At 42.0% G+C, this 21,259-nt stretch overlaps 1 protein-coding gene across 1 annotated transcript in view; it reads right to left on the minus strand.

Moving 5' to 3' along the window:
• Positions 1–21,259, minus strand: part of LOC139580411 (transmembrane protein 100-like) — a 28,138-nt gene extending 6,879 nt beyond the window's left edge. Inside the window, exons 1-2 of the mRNA XM_071409060.1 lie at positions 20,940–21,259; positions 18,831–18,962 (exon numbers count right to left, since the gene is read on the minus strand). The gene's annotated coding sequence lies outside the window, so the exon portion shown is untranslated. The remainder of the gene's footprint in view (positions 1–18,830; positions 18,963–20,939) is intronic.

Here is a 21,259-nt window from a genome sequence, read left to right on the forward strand (position 1 = left end):
AAGTTGTAAATGCCAGGAGGTTTGTCATTATTGATCGAAAACAATCATTTTTCCACCTCTCCCACACTTACTTTACAAAATTCAAACTTGCAATGCTTTTCTTTCATTATTTGTTTTTTTATGCATGAATACAATTGCTCACTGTTCGTTGTTGGCATTTCCTGCCTAAGTTTGCTCACTTCGCCAATGAAGTAATCATAAAAATAATTGGCAACATCAAATGGTTTTGTGATAAATAATTTAAATCATATTAAATTATTATACAAAATTCTTGCAACCAATAGAATGTTATATATATATGGGAGATACAACAGTCCCAGCTCTGCAGATTTTGCTGCGAAGAGACAGAATCATTAGAGCATTTGTTTTGGTACTGTCCATATGTAGATTGTTTTGGTCGTAGTTCAAGGAATGGCTGAAAAATTGCAACATTTACCTGGAGCTAACTCTGCAGATAGCACTACTGGGTGATTTGAAAAGTCATAGTCAATCGATCAATAATAACTTTAGCAAAAATGTTTATCTTAAATTTACAATCTGTAGAAACTATGAGAATAGAAAGGTTCAGAACTTTTGTGAAACAGCACAGTTAAAAATATATGGCAAACAGGGGTATGGTGCCCCACCATACCCCTGTCTGCACATTATGCCCAGAATCTATTCTACCACGGCCATAAATCTGCTCCTTTTATTCCTTGTCCCCAACGCTCTAGGCGACCAGTTTTGATAGCCTTTAGCCGCACCCTCATCCTACTACTCCTCTGTTCCTCGGGTGATGTGGAGGTAAACCCAGGCCCTGCATGTCCCCAGGCACCCTCATTTGTTGACTTCTGTGATCGAAAAAGCCTTGGCCTCATGCATATCAACATCAGAAGCCTCCTCCCTAAGTTTGTCTTACTCACCGCTTTAGCACACTCTGCCAACCCTGATGTCCTTGCCGTGTCTGAATCCTGGCTTAGGAAGGCCACCAAAAATTCTGAGATTTCCATACCCAACTATAACACTTTCCGTCAAGATAGAACTGCCGAAGAGGCAGGAGTTGCAATCTACTGCAGAGATAGCCTGCAAAGTTCTGTCATACTTTCCAGGTCTATGCCCAAACAGTTCGAACTTCTCATTTTAAAAATTAATCTCTCCAGAAATAAGTCTCTCACTGTTGCCGCCTGCTACCGACCCCCCTCAGCTCCCAGCTGTGCCCTGGACACCATCTGTGAATTGATCGCTCCCCATCTAGCTTCAGAGTTTGTTCTGTTAGGTGACCTAAACTGGGATATGCTTAACACCCCGGCAGTCCTACAATCTAAGCTAGATGCCCTCAATCTCACACAAATCATCAAGGAACCCACCAGGTACAACCCTAAATCCGTAAACATGGGCACCCTAATAGACATTATCCTGACCAACTTGCCCTCCAAATACACCTCTGCTGTCTTCAATCAAGATCTCAGCGATCACTGCCTCATTGCCTGTATCCGCTACGGGTCCGCGGTCAAACGACCACCCCTCATCACTGTTAAACGCTCCCTAAAACACTTCTGCGAGCAGGCCTTTCTAATCGACCTGGCCCGGGTACCCTGGAAGGATATTGACCTCATCCCGTCAGTTGAGGATGCCTGGTCATTCTTTAAAAGTTACTTCCTCACCATATTAGACAAGCATGCTCCGTTCAAAAAATGCAGAACTAAGAACAGATATAGCCCTTGGTTCACTCCAGACCTGACTGCCCTCGACCAGCACAAAAACATCCTGAGGCGAACTGCAATAGCATCGAAGAGCCCCCGCAATATGCAACTGTTCAGGGAAGTCAGGAACCAATACACGCAGTCAGTCAGGAAAGCAAAGGCCAGCTTTTTCAAGCAGAAATTTGCATCCTGTAGCTCTAACTCCAAAAAGTTCTGGGATACTGTAAAGTCCATGGAGAACAAGAGCACCTCCTCCCAGCTGCCCACTGCACTGAGGCTAGGTAACACGGTCACCACCGATAAATCCGTGATAATCGAAAACTTCAACAAGCATTTCTCAATGGCTGGCCATGCCTTCCTCCTGGCGACTCCAACCTTGGCCAACAGCCCCGCCCCCCCCCCCCCCCCCGCTGCTACTCGCCCAAGCCTCCCCAGCTTCTCCTTTACCCAAATCCAGATAGCAGATGTTCTGAAAGAGCTGGAAAACCTGGACCCATACAAATCAGCTGGGCTTGACAATCTGGACCCCCTATTTATGAAACTGTCCGCCGCCATTGTCGCACCCCCTATTACCAGCCTGTTCAACCTCTCCTTCGTATCATCTGAGATCCCCAAGGATTGGAAAGCTGCCGCGGTCATCCCCCTCTTCAAAGGGGGAGACACCCTGGACCCAAACTGTTACAGACCTATATCCATCCTGCCCTGCCTATCTAAGGTCTTCGAAAGCCAAGTCAACAAACAGATCACTGACCATCTCGAATCCCACCGTACCTTCTCCGCTGTGCAATCCGGTTTCCGAGCCGGTCACGGGTGCACCTCAGCCACGCTCAAGGTACTAAACGATATCATAACCGCCATCGATAAAAGACAGTACTGTGCAGCCGTCTTCATCGACCTGGCCAAGGCTTTCGACTCTGTCAATCACCATATTCTTATCGGCAGACTCAGTAGCCTCGGTTTTTCTAATGACTGCCTTGCCTGGTTCACAAACTACTTTGCAGACAGAGTTCAGTGTGTCAAATCGGAGGGCATGTTGTCCGGTCCTCTGGCAGTCTCTATGGGGGTACCACAGGGTTCAATTCTCGGGTCGACTCTTTTCTCTGTATATATCAATGATGTTGCTCTTGCTGCGGGCGATTCCCTGATCCACCTCTACGCAGACGACACCATTCTGTATACTTCTGGCCCATCCTTGGACACTGTGCTATCTAACCTCCAAACGAGCTTCAATGCCATACAACACTCCTTCCGTGGCCTCCAACTGCTCTTAAACACCAGTAAAACCAAATGCATGCTTTTCAACCGTTCGCTGCCTGCACCCGCACGCCCGACTAGCATCACCACCCTGGACGGTTCCGACCTAGAATATGTGGACATCTATAAGTACCTAGGTGTCTGGCTAGACTGCAAACTCTCCTTCCAGACTCATATCAAACATCTCCAATCCAAAATCAAATCTAGAGTCGGCTTTCTATTTCGCAACAAAGACTCCTTCACTCACGCCGCCAAACTTACCCTAGTAAAACTGACTATCCTACCGATCCTCGACTTCGGCGATGTCATCTACAAAATAGCTTCCAATACTCTACTCAGCAAACTGGATGCAGTTTATCACAGTGCCATCCGTTTTGTTACTAAAGCACCTTATACGACCCACCACTGCGACCTGTATGCCCTAGTCGGCTGGCCCTCGCTACATGTTCGTCGTCAGACCCACTGGCTCCAGGTCATCTACAAGGCTATGCTAGGTAAAGTGCCGCCTTATCTCAGTTCACTGGTCACGATGGCTACACCCACCCGTAGCACGCGCTCCAGCAGGTGTATCTCACTGATCATCCCTAAAGCCAAAACCTCATTTGGACGCCTTTCCTTCCAGTTCTCTGCTGCCTGCGACTGGAACAAATTGCAAAAATCTCTGAAGTTGGAGACTTTTATCTCCCTCAACAACTTTAAACATCTGCTATCCGAGCAGCTAACCGATCGCTGCAGCTGTACATAGTCCATCGGTATATAGCCCACCCAATTTACCTACCTCACCCCCCCATACTGCTTTTATTTATTTACTTTTCTGCTCTTTTGCACACCAGTATCTCTACTTGCACATGATCATCTGATGATTTATCACTCCAGTGTTAATCTGCTAAATTGTAATTATTCGATTTATTGCCTACCTCCTCATGCCTTTTGCACACATTGTATATAGATTCTCTATTTTTCTACCATGTTATTGACTTGTTTATTGTTTACTCCATGTGTAACTCTGTGTTGTTGTCTGTTCACACTGCTATGCTTTATCTTGGCCAGGTCGCAGTTGCAAATGAGAACTTGTTCTCAACTAGCCTACCTGGTTAAATAAAGGTGAAATATATATATATATTTTTTTTAATCAGTAGAGAGCTTTTCATGTCTCTATTTTGGTTTGGTCAGGGTGTGATTTGGGTGGGCATTCTATGTTCATTTTCTATGTTTTGTATTTCTTTGTGTTTGGCCGGGTGTGGTTCTCAATCAGAGGCAGCTGTCTATCGTTGTCTCTGATTGAGAATCATACTTAGGCAGCTTTTTCCCACCTGTGTTTTGTGGGTAGTTGTTTTCTGTTTAGTACCTGACAGGACTGTTTCGGTTTCGGTTATTCACTTTGTTATTTTTTGTTTAGTGTTCAGTTTAAATAAAAAGGCATGAACACTTACCGCGCTGCGCTTTGGTCCGATTCCTCTTCATCCGACGACGACACCCGTTACAAGGATTGGAAATGATGCAGACAATTACATTGATGGAAGCTACAAGATAGCTGCAATATTAAAGCAGATCTACCCCCTAAAATAATAAATAATAATACTTTTAGTCCATAAACTGATTTATACTTTAGAACTGAGATGGTCTGAAAGGATAATAACATATTAGCCTGAAGGACATAAAATATCCCAACATAGCATTGTGAGAAGAAAAAAAAGCATTGAGCAAAAAAAGACATTGCACACATTAGTGAAATTGTGTTGGCCTTCGGGATTGTTTTCTGGCCAAGCATCAAGGGAAGCCTTGTGACAGAGTGCATGTGAGGGACAACATAGTTTTTATGTTCATGGTTGTGTGTGTGTGTGTGTGTGTGTGTGTGTGTGTGTAGAAGTTAAAGGGTTGTGTATGCCTGCGGGCTGAAACTGATGCATTGGTGATGAGAAATGATATAAGAGCTGTTTTGTCATCCCAACACAGCATTTTGAGAGAAAAAAAACATTGCACGCGTAAGTGAAATTGTGTAGGCCTTTGTGATTGTGTTTTTTTGCCAACTATCAAGGGAAGCCATGTGAGGGACGACATTGTTTTTATGTTCATGGTTGTGTTTGTGTGGTGAAAGAGTATGTATTTCAGTGCATGTAAGTGCGGGTGTGTCGAATTAAATCTAATTTTATTTGACACACACATATTTATCAGATGTTATTGCGGGTGTAGCAAAATGCTTGAAGTGTGTGTGTGTGTGTGTGTGTGTGTCTCTAAGTGTGAGGGTAATTATATGCATGTGTGAGCGAACAATGGGGGTCAATCTAATAGCAAAGTGCAGGGCCGGTGTAATGGATGCTTTGAATGAATGACTCACAGGGAGAGAAGAGCAAGGAACAGAAGGAGAGATGGAGGGAGGGATGAGGGAGGCGGTTGGATATAGATAGAACTCTACAGAAAAAGCAGGGAGAGAGAGAGCTAAAGAAAGATCTGTTACGTCATTGCCAACATGTTAGGATCTTTTATGCGCTCCAAAATAATACGGACCATTGTCTTACATACAAAACACCGAAAGACCCCTCTCTCAACCCTGTTATTCTGACTGTTCCAGTTCCAGGGATTTACTTCCAGTTCACTGAAGCAATTCATTTCCGATGGGAAGGTGAAAACAAACTGAGAAATTCTTAAGAAATCAATTTCAGAGAGGTGATTAGTTTACTGTAATGTGTGTGTGTGTATATGTATTTGTAGTGTGTGGTGCGTGTGTTAGCCTGTGCTGTGTGTCTAAAGAGACAGAGCCCTGGGGAAAGAGAAGAAGGCACTCGTCTGTGGCCTTCCCTCTCTACTGTCACTGCAGGAGCAAGAGCCGTATTACAGATCTCAGAGGGCCGATAACAAGCTAACTGTCCCTGGACGAGACCTGAATGTCTCAGTAGTGCCTAAAAAGGTGCCTGTTGCAGATGGTGTGTGTGTGTGTGTGTGTGTGTGTGTGTGTGTGTGTGTGTGTGTGTGTGTGTGTGTGTGTGTGTGTGTGTGTGTGTGTGTGTGTGTGTGTGTGTGTGTGTGTGTGTGTGTGTGTGTGTGTGTGTGTGTTGTGAGACAGGGCCTTGGCACCTGTCAGAGTTTCACCCACAGACCCCACCTGTCACCTTGTCATTCCAAAGGTCTAACGTCAAATGTCCGCCCCCACACACAGGACCTTTTGGTTCCAGCCTTCCCTGTCCCTCTGTCTAATCTCCCTGGCACTAGGACCAGGGTCCATTTGTATCAAGCATCTCAGAATAGGAGTGCTGATCTAGGAGCAGTTCTGCCATAGAGATCATAATGAATAAGTTTACATTGATTGATAACTACTGTGAAAAATTACACTTTTACCTGATTTGTTTGATATTAATAGTTAGCAATTAATACTTAACATATAGGAGGATATTTATGTCCTGTTAGTGTCTGTGTTTTTATAGTCTCCACTCTAGTTCCCTGCAGCTAATCTGGGCGTATGGTCACTAGAGATGGCTTGAGCTGACAAATGACTTAAAGACTCCATTACATAGACAAGATGTTGTGGGTGTAACTGAGACAGAGATAGCCAGGAGGAGTTTAGAACACTTCCTCATTGTCTCTAAATCATCCTTGCATCTGGGAAACTAAGCCAGGGTGGGGTTAAGACAACAACCCATGTGCAGAAAAAGACAGGATGAACCCAGAGTGGCTTATGATGCTCCTTGGTCTGCATGAGGGGTGTTGAACCAACCATGACTGAGCATTGTTAGTGTCAGCTATATAGAGTACTCTGCATTTGTGTAAAGGTTAGGTTACTCGGTCCAACACTCAAGGGTGTGGGGTCGACCAGCCTCATTATTGCAATAATTCATCGATATTAAATAAAGATGATTGTTTGAAGAAATGACCAAATCTCTCTCAGTACTGAATTTCCACGACACTGCTCTCTGTCACTCTTTTATCCCTGTAAAGATTGGGACAGTCTTCCCTTTGAGTGATCTCTAGGCCAGCACGTCATTATAATGTCCTTTTCTTTTGAAGATCTATGACACTTTTTTGTTCTTGCATTCAGTTCTGTAAAAGAAGAAGAAGAAGAGGAGAAATGCAGCTCTATCTGGTACTCAAACGCTTTCCCATCACATTCGTCAGCTGTTTGCGAGTTGGGTACCAAGCAGGTCCAAAGTGCATGAGAGGAGATGACTGTGATTCAACAGTCACGTGGAATTTGACTGCGGTCACGACCTGTGACTGCCAGTGTGGCGGTAATACGGTCACTGCAACAGCTCGAGTTACAGTCTATTATCAATTACCTAACCTTGGATAATCAGAATCTTGACATTACAGAACCTTGAGGGATATACATATGACACAATAAATTCTGTATCACCTGGGTAACAGAGTGGCAGGTGGAGATAATGTATTTCACAATACAATTCTTGTAGATGCTCTTACCCAGAGCGTCTTACAGGAGCAATTAGGGCTATGTGCCTGGCTCAAGAGCACATCAACATATTTTTCATCTAGTCGACTCAGGGATTTGAACCATCAATCTTTCAGTTACTGGCCCAACGCTCTTAAGCGCTAGGCTACCCGTTGCCCCGGTAAGTACTTACTTACTTACTTACAGATGTAGGATCTTAATTTGATCACCCTGTTGCAGGAGAACTGTCATGCAATGTAGGAAACGTAAAAATGGTCATGTATTTGAGGCTTAAAAAGGCTTCTGAAGTTTCTAATTTCCACTTCGAAATTTCAGACTTGATTTTCCTCTACAAAAAATGTTTAAACCCCTACAAAAATGTCCAATAATTATAATCCACGCAATAATTCACATGTTCTGTTGCTGCAGGATTATTCTCCCACTGTAGCAAACTGGCTCAAACTAAGATCCTACACCTGTAGTCCTCATTGTCCCGGGTGTGACATAAGGCCACAACAACCTTTTGCCACAGTCTGTCTTTGGCCACAGCTTGTCCTCTATCCAATGAGAGGCAATGCAAGAGGGTTATGAAAAAGTAGAGACAGAACAATGTTTTATCTTCATGGTTAAACTCATCAGTATTCTGTGATGACATAGGAGTATGGAACTGGCAATGGCTTTATGTGGCTTATTTTAACCTTTAATTAACCAGGAAAAGCCCGTTGAAAAAGCCCAAGGTCCAGTCTCTTTTTCAAGGGAGACCTGGCCAAGAAGGCAGCAACAATCAAAACATTACAGAATTAAAACATGCAACAATACAATACAATTCAAAACATGATCCAGCCTAAAAAAAAGCATTTATACTCCTCTGTAACAGTCTCTCGCATTAAACATGTAAATTCATTCAGTGGCACTAACATATCTAGATGAAGCATGGCTTGTAGACTATTCCATACCTCTGGTGCACAAGACGAGAAGGCAGTCTTGCCTAATACTGTAAATGTCCTGGGGACTTTAAGTAGCAACCACCTAGCAGACCGGGTATGGTAACTGCTGGTGGTGAAGGAGACCAGACTACAGAGGTAAAGAGGGAGTTTACCCAAAAGGGCTTTGTAGATGAACACATACAAATGTAGCTTTCTGCGCATATAAAGTGAGGTCCAACCCACCATTTGGTACAAGGTGCAATGGTGGGTGAGTGACTTGGCATTTGTAATAAAGCGCAAGGATGCATGGTAAACAGAGTCCCAGTCTCTGTAAGACAGAGGAGGCTGCATGCATATACAACAAGTCACCATAATCAATTACAGAGAGAAAAGTGGCCTGAACAAGCTTCTTTCTAGCCATAAGCAGGAAGCTTATTACAAAAATAAAAAACAATTTCAATTAAAGCTTCATCAAAAGATTATGCATATGAACTTTAAAGGAGAACTTGCCATCCAACCATATACCTTGGTATTTGTAGGATGACACTTTTTCAATGGATAAGCCACCAGATGTGACAATGCTAGCCTTCTCTGTCTGAGTGTGAGCTCTGGTAAAGGTCATTCATTTAGTTTTTTGTACATTCAAGACCAGTTTGAGACCATAAAGGGAGGCTTGCGGTGCCTGAAAAGCAGTCTGGAGCTCTTCAACAGCCTGAACCAGAGGAGGAGCACATTAATATATGACTGTATCATCTGCATACAGATACAACTTTGCTGGTTGCATCCTATGTCCCAAATTATTAATAAAAATTGAGAACACAGGAGCTAACATGGAACCCTGGGTCACACCTATATTAATCTCAAGAAAGCTAGACTTGTGATTGTCAGTATATACACATTGTGTTCTGTCAGAAAAATAGTTCCTAAACCAATTTACTGCCCTTCACTGAGACCAATGTTACTGAGTCTAGCTAGCAACAATTCATGGTCAACTGAATCAAATGCCTTTGATAAATCAACAAACAGAGCAGCACAATGTTGCTTTTAATCAAGTACATTTATGATGTCATTTACCACTGCCATAGCTGCAGTTGTGGTGCTGTGCCCTGATCTAAAGACGGAACACTGCTCAGTATGTTATTTTCAATTAAGGCATTTTTTAACTGTGAGCTCACTAGGGATTCATAGACTTTGGCCAGGATAGGGAGTTTGGAGATAGGACCATAGTTATTAGCATCTGAGGGATCTCCACCCTTTAGCAGTGGGAGGACATAAGCTGATTTATAAATGCTGGGTATGGAGTTGGTCAAGAGACTCAAGTTGGAAATGTGAGCCACAGGTTCAGTAATAATACCAGCTGCTATCTTTAAGAGGTAGGGATCCAGGTTGTCTGGACCTGCAGACTTTTTAGTGTGTATTGCCTTTAGTGCTTTATAGGCCTCAGCATAAGAAACAGGCTCAAAGTTAAAATGGCTCACATGAGAGCCTATATCATAGTTGACTGTAACAGAGCTTACATTAGAGGCCTGGGCCCAATCCATTATCAAAAACTGAACCAGCAGATATGAAGTGCTTGTTAAAAAACCCTACAATATTGGCATTATCCTTCACTTCATTAGAATCAATCATCAGAACCTGACACTGATTTGATTAGCTTCCAGAACTTGGTAGGGTTGTTTAGGTTCTCTGTGACTGCGTTTAGATAGAAATCTGATTTGGACTTCCTGATCAATCCTGTACATTTGTTTTTAGCGCTCTGAAGGAGGCCCAGTCAACAGGAGCAAGTGTATGTCTAGCTTGAGCCCAAGAGATGTTTCTCTTTCAAATTAATTATGCCAAGTTATCTGAAAAACAGGGATGGTCCCTTCCACTGATTCTAAATTTCTTAACATGGGCATGCTTATCACAAATGGACACACATTTCATATAAAAATAGTCCCAGGAAGTGTAAACATCAGGAATCAGACTTACTCTGTCAATATGATGGTACAGATCATGTAAGAACGCTTGCTCATCAAACTGTCTATAACAGGGTTTGGCTTTGGTCATGTTTGTATTTCTAACACAAGCAATTGCATAGTGATCACTGACATCATTACAGAAAATCCCAGTCAATATGTATTTGTGAGGGGTATTCGGAATGTCCAATAGTGTCACACCCTGATCTGTTTCACCTGTCTTTGTGATTGTCTCCACCCACCTCCAGGTGTCACCTGTTTTCACCATTAGTCCCCGGTGTATGCATCCCTGTGTTTCCTGTCTCTCTGTGCCAGTTCGTCTTGTTTTGCCAAGTCAACCAGTGGTTTTCTTAGCTCCTATTTTTCCCAGTCTCCGTTTTTTTCCTAACCCTCCTGGTTTTTGACCCTTGCCTGTCCAGCCACCGAATCCGCCTGCCTGACCACTCTGGTCATTTAATCCAGGATGGCATTGAGTAAAGAGCAGTAACATACATAATTCCGTTTTTTTTAGGTCTTTCAGCACAGGTGTGCAACAACCAGGAGAAGTTGTGTAGAACAACGTAAACATTATTCTATCTTCATGGTTAAACTCATCAGTATCCTGTGATGACATAGGAGTATGGAACTGGCTTTTTCTTTATGTGGATTATTTTGTTTTATGCTAATCCTTAATCTTGTTGACTCAGTGATGGGGGTTTATACACTATTAGAAAAAAAGTTTTTCGAAAGGGTTCTTCGGCTGTCCACAAAGGAGAACGAACCCTTTTTTGTCCCAGGTAATACTATTTTTGGTTCCAGGTAGAACCAATTTTGGGTTCCATATAGAACCTTCTGTGGAAAGGGTTCTACATGGAACCAAAATGGTTCTACTTGGAGCCAACAAAGGTTCTTCTCCAATGGGGACAGCCGAAGAACCCTTTTAGGTAATTTTTTATAAGAGTGTAGTGAAGACGAGGCTAATACAGAGAAAAACAAGTCATTCCTGTGATGGACAGTGAGAGAGAGACTAATATTCATTACCCCCCATCTCAGTGAAAGTGGCTGTAGATTAGAACTACAGTGTCTTGCAACAGTATTCATCTCCCTTGGTGTTTTTCCTGTTTTAAATAGATTTTTATTTGGATTTCATGTAATGGACATACACAAAATAGTCAAAATTGGTGAAGTGAAATGGAAAAAAATAACTTGTTTAAAAAAATTCTCAAAAATGGAAAAGTGGTGCGTGCATATGTATTCACCCCTTTGCTAAGAAGCCCCTAAATAAGATCTGGTGCAACCAATTACCTTCAGAAGTCACATAATTAGTTAAATAAAGTCCACCTGTGTGCAATCTAAGTGGCACATGATCTGTCACATGATCTCAGTATATATACACCTGTTCTGAAAGGCCCCAGAGTCTGCAACACCACTAAGCAAGTAGCATCACCAAGCAAGCGACACCATGAACACCAAGGAGATCTCCACACAGGTTGTGGAGAAGTACAGATCAAGGTTGGGTTATAAAAAAATATCCAAAACTTTGAACATCCCACGGAGCACTATTAAATCCATTATTCAAAAATGGAAAGAATATAGCACCACAACAAACCTGCGAGAGAGGGCCACCCACCAAAACTCACAGAGTTTGCCAAAAGGCATGTAGGAGACTCCCCAAACATATGGAAGAAGGTACTCTGGTCAGATGAGACTAAAATTGAGCTTTTTTGCCATCAAGGAAAACTCATCATTACCCCGAGAATACCATACCCACAGTGAAGCATGGTGGTGGCAGCATCATACTGTGAGGATGTGATTCATCGGCAGGGACTGGGAAACTAGTCAGAATTGAAGGAATGATGGATGGCGCTAAATACAGGGAAATTCTTGAGGAAAACCTGTTCAGTCTTCCAGAGATTTGAGACTGGGACAGAGGTTCACCTTCCAGCAGGACAATGACCCGAAGCATACTGCTAAAGCAACACTTGAGTGGTTTAAGGGGAAACATTTAAATGTCTTGGAATGGCCTAGTCAAAGCCCAGACCTCAATCCAATTGAGAATCTGTGGTATGACTTAAAGATTGCTGTACACCAGCAGAACCCATCCAACTTGAAGGAGCTGGAGCAGTGTTGCCTTGAAGAATGGCAAAAATCCCAGTGGCTAGATGGATGTGCCAAGCTTATAGAGACATACCCTAAGAGACTTGCAGCTGTAATTGCTGCAAAAGGTGGCTCTACAAAGTATTGACTTTTGGGGGGGGGTGTATAGTTATGCACAATCTAGTTTTCAGTTTTTTTTGTCTTGTTTCTTGTGTTTCACCCCAAAAATATTTTGCATCTTCAAAGTGGTAGGCATGTTGTGTAAATCAAATGATTCAACCCCCCCAAAAATCTATTTTAATTCCAGGTTGTAAGGCAACGAAATAGCAAAAATGCCAAGGGCGGTGAATACCTTCGCAAGCCACTGTATGTTAATTTCACTGCCATTCCAACTCGCTAATTAGATGAGAATGTGTTTGGATCAGTAGACACATATGCAAGCAGACACACACACACACACACACACACACACACACACACACACACACACACACACACACACACACACACACACACACACACACACACACACAGCTGTGTAGGAATATTCTCAGTAACAAAAGAGTGATCAAATTAAGATCCTACATCTACATTAATTCTCTCTTTCTATCTGCTTTCAGCCCTCAAGGACCAGAGGATTTTAAGTGGCAGTGTGGCACACAAAGCCATGCCAGCCTCATCTGTTCCTCTCAGACTTTCACCCAAAATAGGCACATATTTTCTTTGAAACGGTTGAAACCAGTAGTATTTCTCTGCATCTTGCAACAACAGCAAAGTCGGCATTTTGCATTAGGATTTAAAATGAACAAGCCTTATTTTCGCCTATGCAAGATGGTAGAGAGTGGTCATGTGACTTCAACAGATTATATTGCATTTGTGTGTATGTGTGAACTAAATATCTCACCAATTCAGAGCCACACTCACACATGAATGAATACAACACTCGAATGAATACCTTTCTCCTCCAAAACCACAGAGGGAGAGCCATTATTATAATGATGTAATAAGTGGTTCCTGTGTGTGTGTGTGTGTGTGTGTGTGTGTGTGTGTGTGTGTGTGTGTGTGTGTGTGTGTGTGTGTGTGTGTGTGTGTGTGTGTGTGTGTGTGTGTGTGTGTGTGTGTGTGTGTGTGTGTGTGTGTGTGTGTGTGTGTGTGTGTGTGTGTGTGTGTGTGTGTGTGTGTCATTGTTTTCCTTCCTTTTCAGCAGAACATCATCAGCTTGGAGCTCAGCTGCTAAACCCACAGAGACCTTTAACCATCCCTAAAAATGTACCACAGAGCACCCTGACCTGGGGAATATTTTGGAAGATTTAGGACTATTCATCATTTTCCAACCTGTCTGCTCCTTTTCCCAGGACACAGACCCACAGAGACTAACATTAGGAGATAAGGGTCTGGTAAAATGATTTAATCTGTCATCACCCCGAGAATACCGTAGGATCAATGTCACCTCGCTCCCTCTATTCCTATCTCTTTTTGTATTTTCACTCCTTTTCTCCCTCTGTCTGTATCAGCTCTCTCCCTGCAACTCCCAGTATTTTCACTCTCTGTCTGTATCCACTCTCGTCCTGCTACTACCAGTCTTTGATCTGTTTTTTATGTCTTCATAGCTCAATAACGAGGCTGAAATATATTTCATTTCCAATAGTCAATAGTAAACGCTAGTGCAATAACAGAATAATATGGTTCATTTCCCACTCCCAGAGTTATTACCAAATGATTCGATTTTTCTTTGCCCAGGGGCCAAAAGCAATTCTGTAAGGAGGCAGTTTTCTCTCTCACTGTAAACAGCCATAGTTCTGTGTGGGCAGATCTATATTGGATTAAAACACTTGGGGTAGAGTAATGTGATAAAACAGAACAATATAATGAAGAAATATAAATGAAAGGGAAATGTGTGGGAGGGGATCTCACAACCAATAAATGAAAGGGCAATGTGTGGGAGGGGATCTCACGACTAATAAATGAAAGGGCAATGTGTGGGAGGGGATCTCACGACTAATAAATGAAAGGGCAATGTGTGGGAGGGGATCTCACGAATAATAAATGAAAGGGCAATTTGTGGGTGATCTTACAACTTGCCTTATTAAAACACTCCAAACAGTGGATTTCAAGTCCCCTCAGAGTTGAATTAGGATAGATTTCTTGCATTTGTAACTATTGTTGGCGTTCATTACAGAAATGGCTGAAAATACAGCATACAGTATATGATGAGGTTATATAGTAGATTAATGATGTCAAAAGATTGTTGGCTTGTCATCAGCACTTCTTTCAGTCCAACAATCAGATACAAAACAAGAATTGTAGATACTGTATGTCGAGTCATGCTATGGTTGCATATAGTTTCCTTGTCATGCTTGAAAGTGCGTAGAGAACCTTTGGGCACCCAAGGGAAACAAAGGTAGTGGTTCTGATACTGAAGGTAACCCCGAACCAAGGAGGGATTTACTCAAAGCAATGGTGCCACCTACTGGTTATTCTGGAGAAGTGTATAGTATGTCTGCTCAACAGTATTGGCTTTATCAGCCACACTTAATAGGCTGACTGTTGTCTGGAACCGGACCCAGAACTTAGTTGGGGGTCTCAAAAAAAGAATGACAAATAATGTATGATCATTTATGCTTTGGCTGCGTAGAGTTTATTTGTCATGCTTAAAAGTGCATAGATAACCTTAGGGTTTCCCAAGGGTTACAAACAATGATGAATATAAACCTGCCTCACCACTGCATCTCTGTTCTCCTCTCTCCCCCAGACCTGATACTGAAGGTAACCCTGAACCAAAGATGGATTTACTCATCCAATGTGAGTACCTGTTGTTTGAGGTACAGTAGGTCAATACAGAAACAGTACTATAGCAGGTCTTTACATACACCTTAGCCAAATACATTTAAACTCAGTTTCACAATTCCTGACATTTAATCCTAGTAAAAATTCCCTGTCTTAAATCAGTTAGGATAACCACTTTATTTTAAGAATATGAAATGTCAGAATAATAGTAGAGAGAATGATTTATTTCAGCTTTTATTTCTTTCATCACATTCCCAGTGGGTCAGAAGTTTACATACACTCAATTAGTATTTGGTAGCATTGCCTTTAAATTGTTTAACTTGGGTCAAACGTTTCGGGTAGCCTTCTACAAGCTTCCAACTATAAGTTGGGTGAATTTTGGCCCATTCCTCCTGACAGAGCTGTGTAACTGAGTCAGGTTTGTAGGCCTCGTTGCTCGCACACACTTTTTCAGTTCTGCCTATAAAATTTCTAGAAGATTGAGGTCAGGGCTTTGTGATGGCCACTCCAATACCTTGACTTTGTTGTCCTTAAGCCATTTTGCCACAACTTTGGAAGTATGCTTGGGGTCATTGTCCATTTGGAAGACCCATTTGCGACCAAGCTTTAACTTCCTGACTGATGTTTTGAGATGTTGCTTCAAATTATCCACATAATTTTCCTTTCTCATGACGCCATCTATTTTGTGAAGTGTACCAGTCCCTCCTGCAGCAATGCACCCCCACAACATGATGCTGCCACCCCCGTGCTTCACGTTGGGATGGTGTTCTTCGGCTTGTAAGCCTCCCCCTTTTTCCTCCAAACAAAACGATGGTCATTATGGCCAAACGGTTCTATTTTTGTTTCATCAGACCAGAGGACATTTCTCCAAAAAGTATGATCTTTGACCCCATGTGCAGTTGCAAACTGTGTCTGGCTTTTTTATGGCGGTTTTGGAGCAGGTCCTTTGCTGTTGTTCTTGGATTGATTTGCACTTTTTGCACCAAAGTACGTTCATCTCTAGGAAACAGAACGCGTTTCCTTCCTGAGCGGTTTGACGGCTGCGTGGTCCCATGGTGTTTATACTTGCGTACTATTGTTTGTACAGATGAACTTGGTACCCTCAGGCATTTGGAAATTGCTCTCAAGGATGAACCAGACTTGTGGAGGTCTACAATTTTCTTTCTGAGGTCGTGGCTGATTTCTTTTGATTTTCCCATGATGTCAAGCAAAGAGGCACTGAGTTTGAAGGTAGACCTTGAAATACGTCCACAGGTACACCTCCAATTGACTCGAATGATGTCAATTAGCCTATCAGAAGCTTCTAAAGCCAAGACATCATTTTCTGGAATTTTCCAAGCTGTTTAAAGGCACAGTCAACTTAGTGTATGTAAACTTCTGACCCACTGGAATTGTGATACAGTGAATTATAAGTGAAATAATGTGTCTGTAAACAGTTGTTGGTAAAATGACTTGTGTCATGCACAAAGTAGATGTCCTAACTGACTTGCCAAAACTATAGTTTGTTAACAAGAAATTTGTGGAGTGGTTGAAAAATGAGTTTTAATGACTCCAACTTAAGTGTATGTAAACTTTCGACTTCAACTGTATATGTCAGAGCGGCATTGGACTAAGATACAGTGGCATAGTATAGAGTACAGTATATACATATGAGATTGGTAATGCAATATTTACAAACAATTAAAGTGACTAAGATACCGTAGACTAAGATACTAAGATACCGTAGTACAGTTTACACATACGAGATACGGAGACATTATTAAAATGGCTAATGTTTAATTTCCTTAAAGTGGCCAGTGATTCCTAATCTATGTCTATAGGCAATCGCCTCTGATGTGCTAGTGATGGCTGTTTAGCAGTCTGATGGCCTTGAGATAGAAGCTGTTTTTCAGTCTCTCGGTCCCAGCTTTGATGCACCTGTACTGACCTCGTCTTCTGGATGATAACAGGGTGAACAGGCAGTGGCTCGGGTGGTTGATGTCCTTGATGATCTTTTTGGCCTTCCTATGGCATTGGGTGCTGTAGATGTCCAGGAGGGCGGGAAGTTTTCCCTTGGTAATGCGTTGGGCAGATCGCACCACCCTCTGGAGAGCTTTGCGGTTATGGGCGGTCCAGTTGCTGTACCAGGCGGAGATACAACCAGACAGGATGCTCTCAATTGTGCATCTGTAAAAGTTTGTGAGTGTTTTAGGTGTTAAGTCAAATTTCTTCAGCCTCCTGAGGTTGAAGAGGCACTGTTGCGACTTCTTCACCACACTGTCTGTGTGGGTGGACCATTTTAGGGAAACGGAGTGATGTGTCAGTGATGTGAACGCTGAGGAACTTGAACCTTTCCACCTTCTCCACTGCGGTCCCATCGATGTGGATAGGGAGTGCTCCCTCTGCTGTTCCCTGAAGTCCACGATCATCTCCTTAGTTTTGTTGATGTTTAGTGAGAGGTTATTTTCCTGGCACCACACTCCCAGAGCCTTCACCTCCTCCCTGTAGGCTGTCTCATCGTTGTTGGTAATCAAGCCTACTACCGGAGAGAACATCTGGCTGCTGCTCTGTTGCCATGGAGAGGAAGGGAGGCCGGCACAACATCTGGCTACAGTCTCCCCAAGAGAGGTCAGGAAGAATTCATGTCTTTGTATCCCAACTCTACCAGATAATGTGGTCATTTAACTTTGGGCTGCAAGCCCGATGTCGGTACACTTATGACAACAGCCAGCTCAAGTGCAGGGCGCGAAATTCAAAATATATTTTTTAGAAATATTTAACTTTCACACATTAACAAGTCCAATACAGCAAATGAAAGATAAACATCTTGTGAATCCAGCCAACATGTCCGATTTTTTAAATGTTTTACAGCGAAAACACCACGTATATTTATGTTAGCTCACCACCAAATACAAAAAAGGACAGACATTTTTCACAGCACAGGTAGCATGCACAAAACCAACCTAACTAACCAAGAACCAACCAAACTAACCAAGAAACAACTTCATCAGATGACAGTCTTATAACATGTTATACAATAAATCTATGTTTTGTTCAAAAAATTTGCATATTTGAGGTATAAATCAGTTTTACATTGCAGCTACCATCACAGCTACCGTCAGAAATAGCACCGAAGCAGCCAGAGTAATTACAGAAACCAACGTGAAATACCTAAATACTCATCATAAAACATTTCTGAAAAATACATGGTGTACAGCAAATGAAAGACAGGCATCTTGTGATTCCAGCCAATATTTCCGATTTCTTAAGTGTTTTACAGCGAAAACAGAATATAGCATTATATTAGCTTACCACAATAGCCAGAAACACAAGCCATTTACCAGCAGCAAAAGTTAGCGATCGTAACAAACCAGCAAAATATATATAATTTTTGACTAACCTTGATAAGCTTCATCAGATGACAGTCCTATAACATCAGGTTATACATACACTTATGTTTTGTTCGAAAATGTGCATATTTAGAGCTGAAATCAGTGGTTATACATTGTGCTAACGTAGCATCTTTTTCCCAGAATGTGCGGATATTTTTATGACACTCAACTATTCTGACCAAATAACTATTCATAAACGTTACTAAAAAATACATGTTGTATAGGAAATGATAGATACACTAGTTCTTAATGCAATCGCCGTGTTAGAATTCTAAAAATAACTTCATTAGGACATCCAGCTTAGTTATAGCGAGAGAGTGCCCAAAATCTGGGCGCAAACTACTAGTTCACATGTTCGACAGATATATGAAATAGCATCATAAAATGGGTCCTACTTTTGATGATCTTCCATCAGAATGTTGTACAAGGGGTCCTTCGTCGGGAACAATCGTTGTTTGGTTTTAGAATGTCCTCTTCTCCAGTCAATTAGCACGGAAAGCTAGCAAAGTGGCGCGAAGCTCTCCTTCCTGAACAAACGCAGACAAAGCAACACAAAATTTCAATAATCTAATAAAACTATATTGAAAAAACATACTTTACGATGATATTGTCACATTTATCAAATAAAATCAAAGCCGGAGATATTAGTTGTCTATAACGACAGCTTTACAGAAGGCAATACCAGGTCCCTTCTCGCGCGTTCCAGAAAACAGGAAATTGGGGTCACGTCATGCCAAGAGCTTTTATTCGACCTCAGATCATGTTATACACTCCATTTCTTCTCTCACTGCCTGTTGACATCTAGTGGAAGGCGTATGAAGTGCATGTATACTAATAAATATCAAGCACATTTATAGGCAGGCCCTAGAACAGAGCATCGATTTCAGATTTTCCACTTCCTGTCAGGAAGTTTGCTGCAAAATGAGTTCTGTTTTACTCACAGATATAATTCAAACGGTTTTAGAAACTAGAGAGTGTTTTCTATTCAATAGTAATGATAATATGCATATTGTACGAGCAAGAATTGAGTACGAGGCTGTTTGAAATGGGCACCTTTTATCCAGGCTACTCAATACTGCCCCTGCAGCCCAAACAGGTTAACAGATGTTTTTATCCAATCTGACTTACATAACTGTCAACATTGACAGTTAGTGATACATATGAGCTGATATAGTGCTGGAAAGGACAGGATCAATAATGTATCTGTCTAATTCAGTGGTTTTCCACCTGTGGTAAAAGGGACCACTGGTGGTCTGCGGGGTACTGCAGTTGGTCCACGATTATGAGACATTTTTGGAAAATATTAGGGAACATTTGGGACAATAATTATAAACAATGTTCCGTTACCTTTCACAATGCAAATTGTTTAACAAACATCCATCTGTAATAATAGGCCTTTCATTTGTGGCATTTACTCAGATTGTCTCTAAATTTGAACAGCAAATATATTCTATTTTAAAGGTCCAATGCAGCCATTTTTTTAAATCAATTAAGTACCTTACTGTGATTGTTTTCAATCAAAATGGTTTAAAAAAAAATATATATATATATATACTGTATATAAAAAATTGCTTCTTAGCAAAGAGCATTTTCTCAAGCAAGAATTTTGCTAGGACTGTCTGGGAGGGGTCTGAGTCGGGATTTTTTATTTTTTTTTGAGTGGCAAGTGTGTGGCGTCTTGGAGTGTAGTTTCCTTTCAGTTTCTAATGTTCCACGTCATCATCAGTTCCATGTCATCAGGTCGTTGGGTATGGACAAGAGTCTTTTCACGCGCCTTGAGAATCACAGTGAGGCTGTAGTCAAGCTGAACGTCCAGTACAGGAAGAACAGGTGGGTTATTCTCCCTAACAAAATCATGTCAACTATTTCATCAAATTTTTCAAATATATATATATATATATATATTTTCAAATATCATATCTCCTTTTCTATGCACTCAAAGGTTGCTGTTTTCATCCATCAATGTTTTTAAACTAATTTCTTGGTGTCCCACCCTGTAAGATCATGTCCCTGAGAAACACTCATGTAAGGAGGCAGGCTGGAGTGTGGCTCATAGCGGACGGCCGACTCCATGCTAACCCTGCCCTCCCAGGGCTCTATCCAGAGGGAGCTGGGGCTGATCCATCCGGGAGACCTGGCCTGGGTCCAGGCAGCTCTCTCTCTCTTTTCTATCTCTCTCTCTCTCTCTTAGTAAACAGCATAGTGGGTCAATTTCCGGAACAACTAAGAGCGATTAGTTAGTGTAGTAATACCTCTACATGTATCAGTATTAATCACAAAACGGGGCACCACGGGGCATTTTGAATCAAAACGGTAGTGGAACACAAAGAAATGGATGTTGAACCAGTGACCAGATTACTGCATACTTTCTTCAAGACAGATATGCAGTTCTGATACACAGTACATACAATCTCTATCATTGCTGTGAATCTATGTAAATCAGACAAATTATTTTAAAATGTATTATTTTGTGTATTTCATTTGACTTTCATTGAAGCTCTCACCTTCAGTAGCAGGATGACTAAGCCGTGCATCAGATCAGCTTCCGTTTGGTTGCTGATTCCCCCCTTGTCAACCGTCTCCAGGACAGGAACCGGCCAGACAGCTGCAGCATGCAGACACAGGTCCAATAACATACTGTACAAAGGTCCAACAACACAGTTACACAATACACAGGTCAAACAAGCCACACTTAAAGGTAGAGTCAGCGAATTGCCATTGCCACTAGCAGCACAGCAGATATTGAGATGAACGAGATCTGTTACAGTGTGGTAGCCAGGATACCAAAACAGCAGAGAAGTTTAGCCTTATACCCTCCTGTTCT

The sequence above is a fragment of the Salvelinus alpinus genome, chromosome 7, assembly GCF_045679555.1.
Source record: "Salvelinus alpinus chromosome 7, SLU_Salpinus.1, whole genome shotgun sequence".
Classification (NCBI taxonomy): domain Eukaryota; kingdom Metazoa; phylum Chordata; class Actinopteri; order Salmoniformes; family Salmonidae; genus Salvelinus; species Salvelinus alpinus.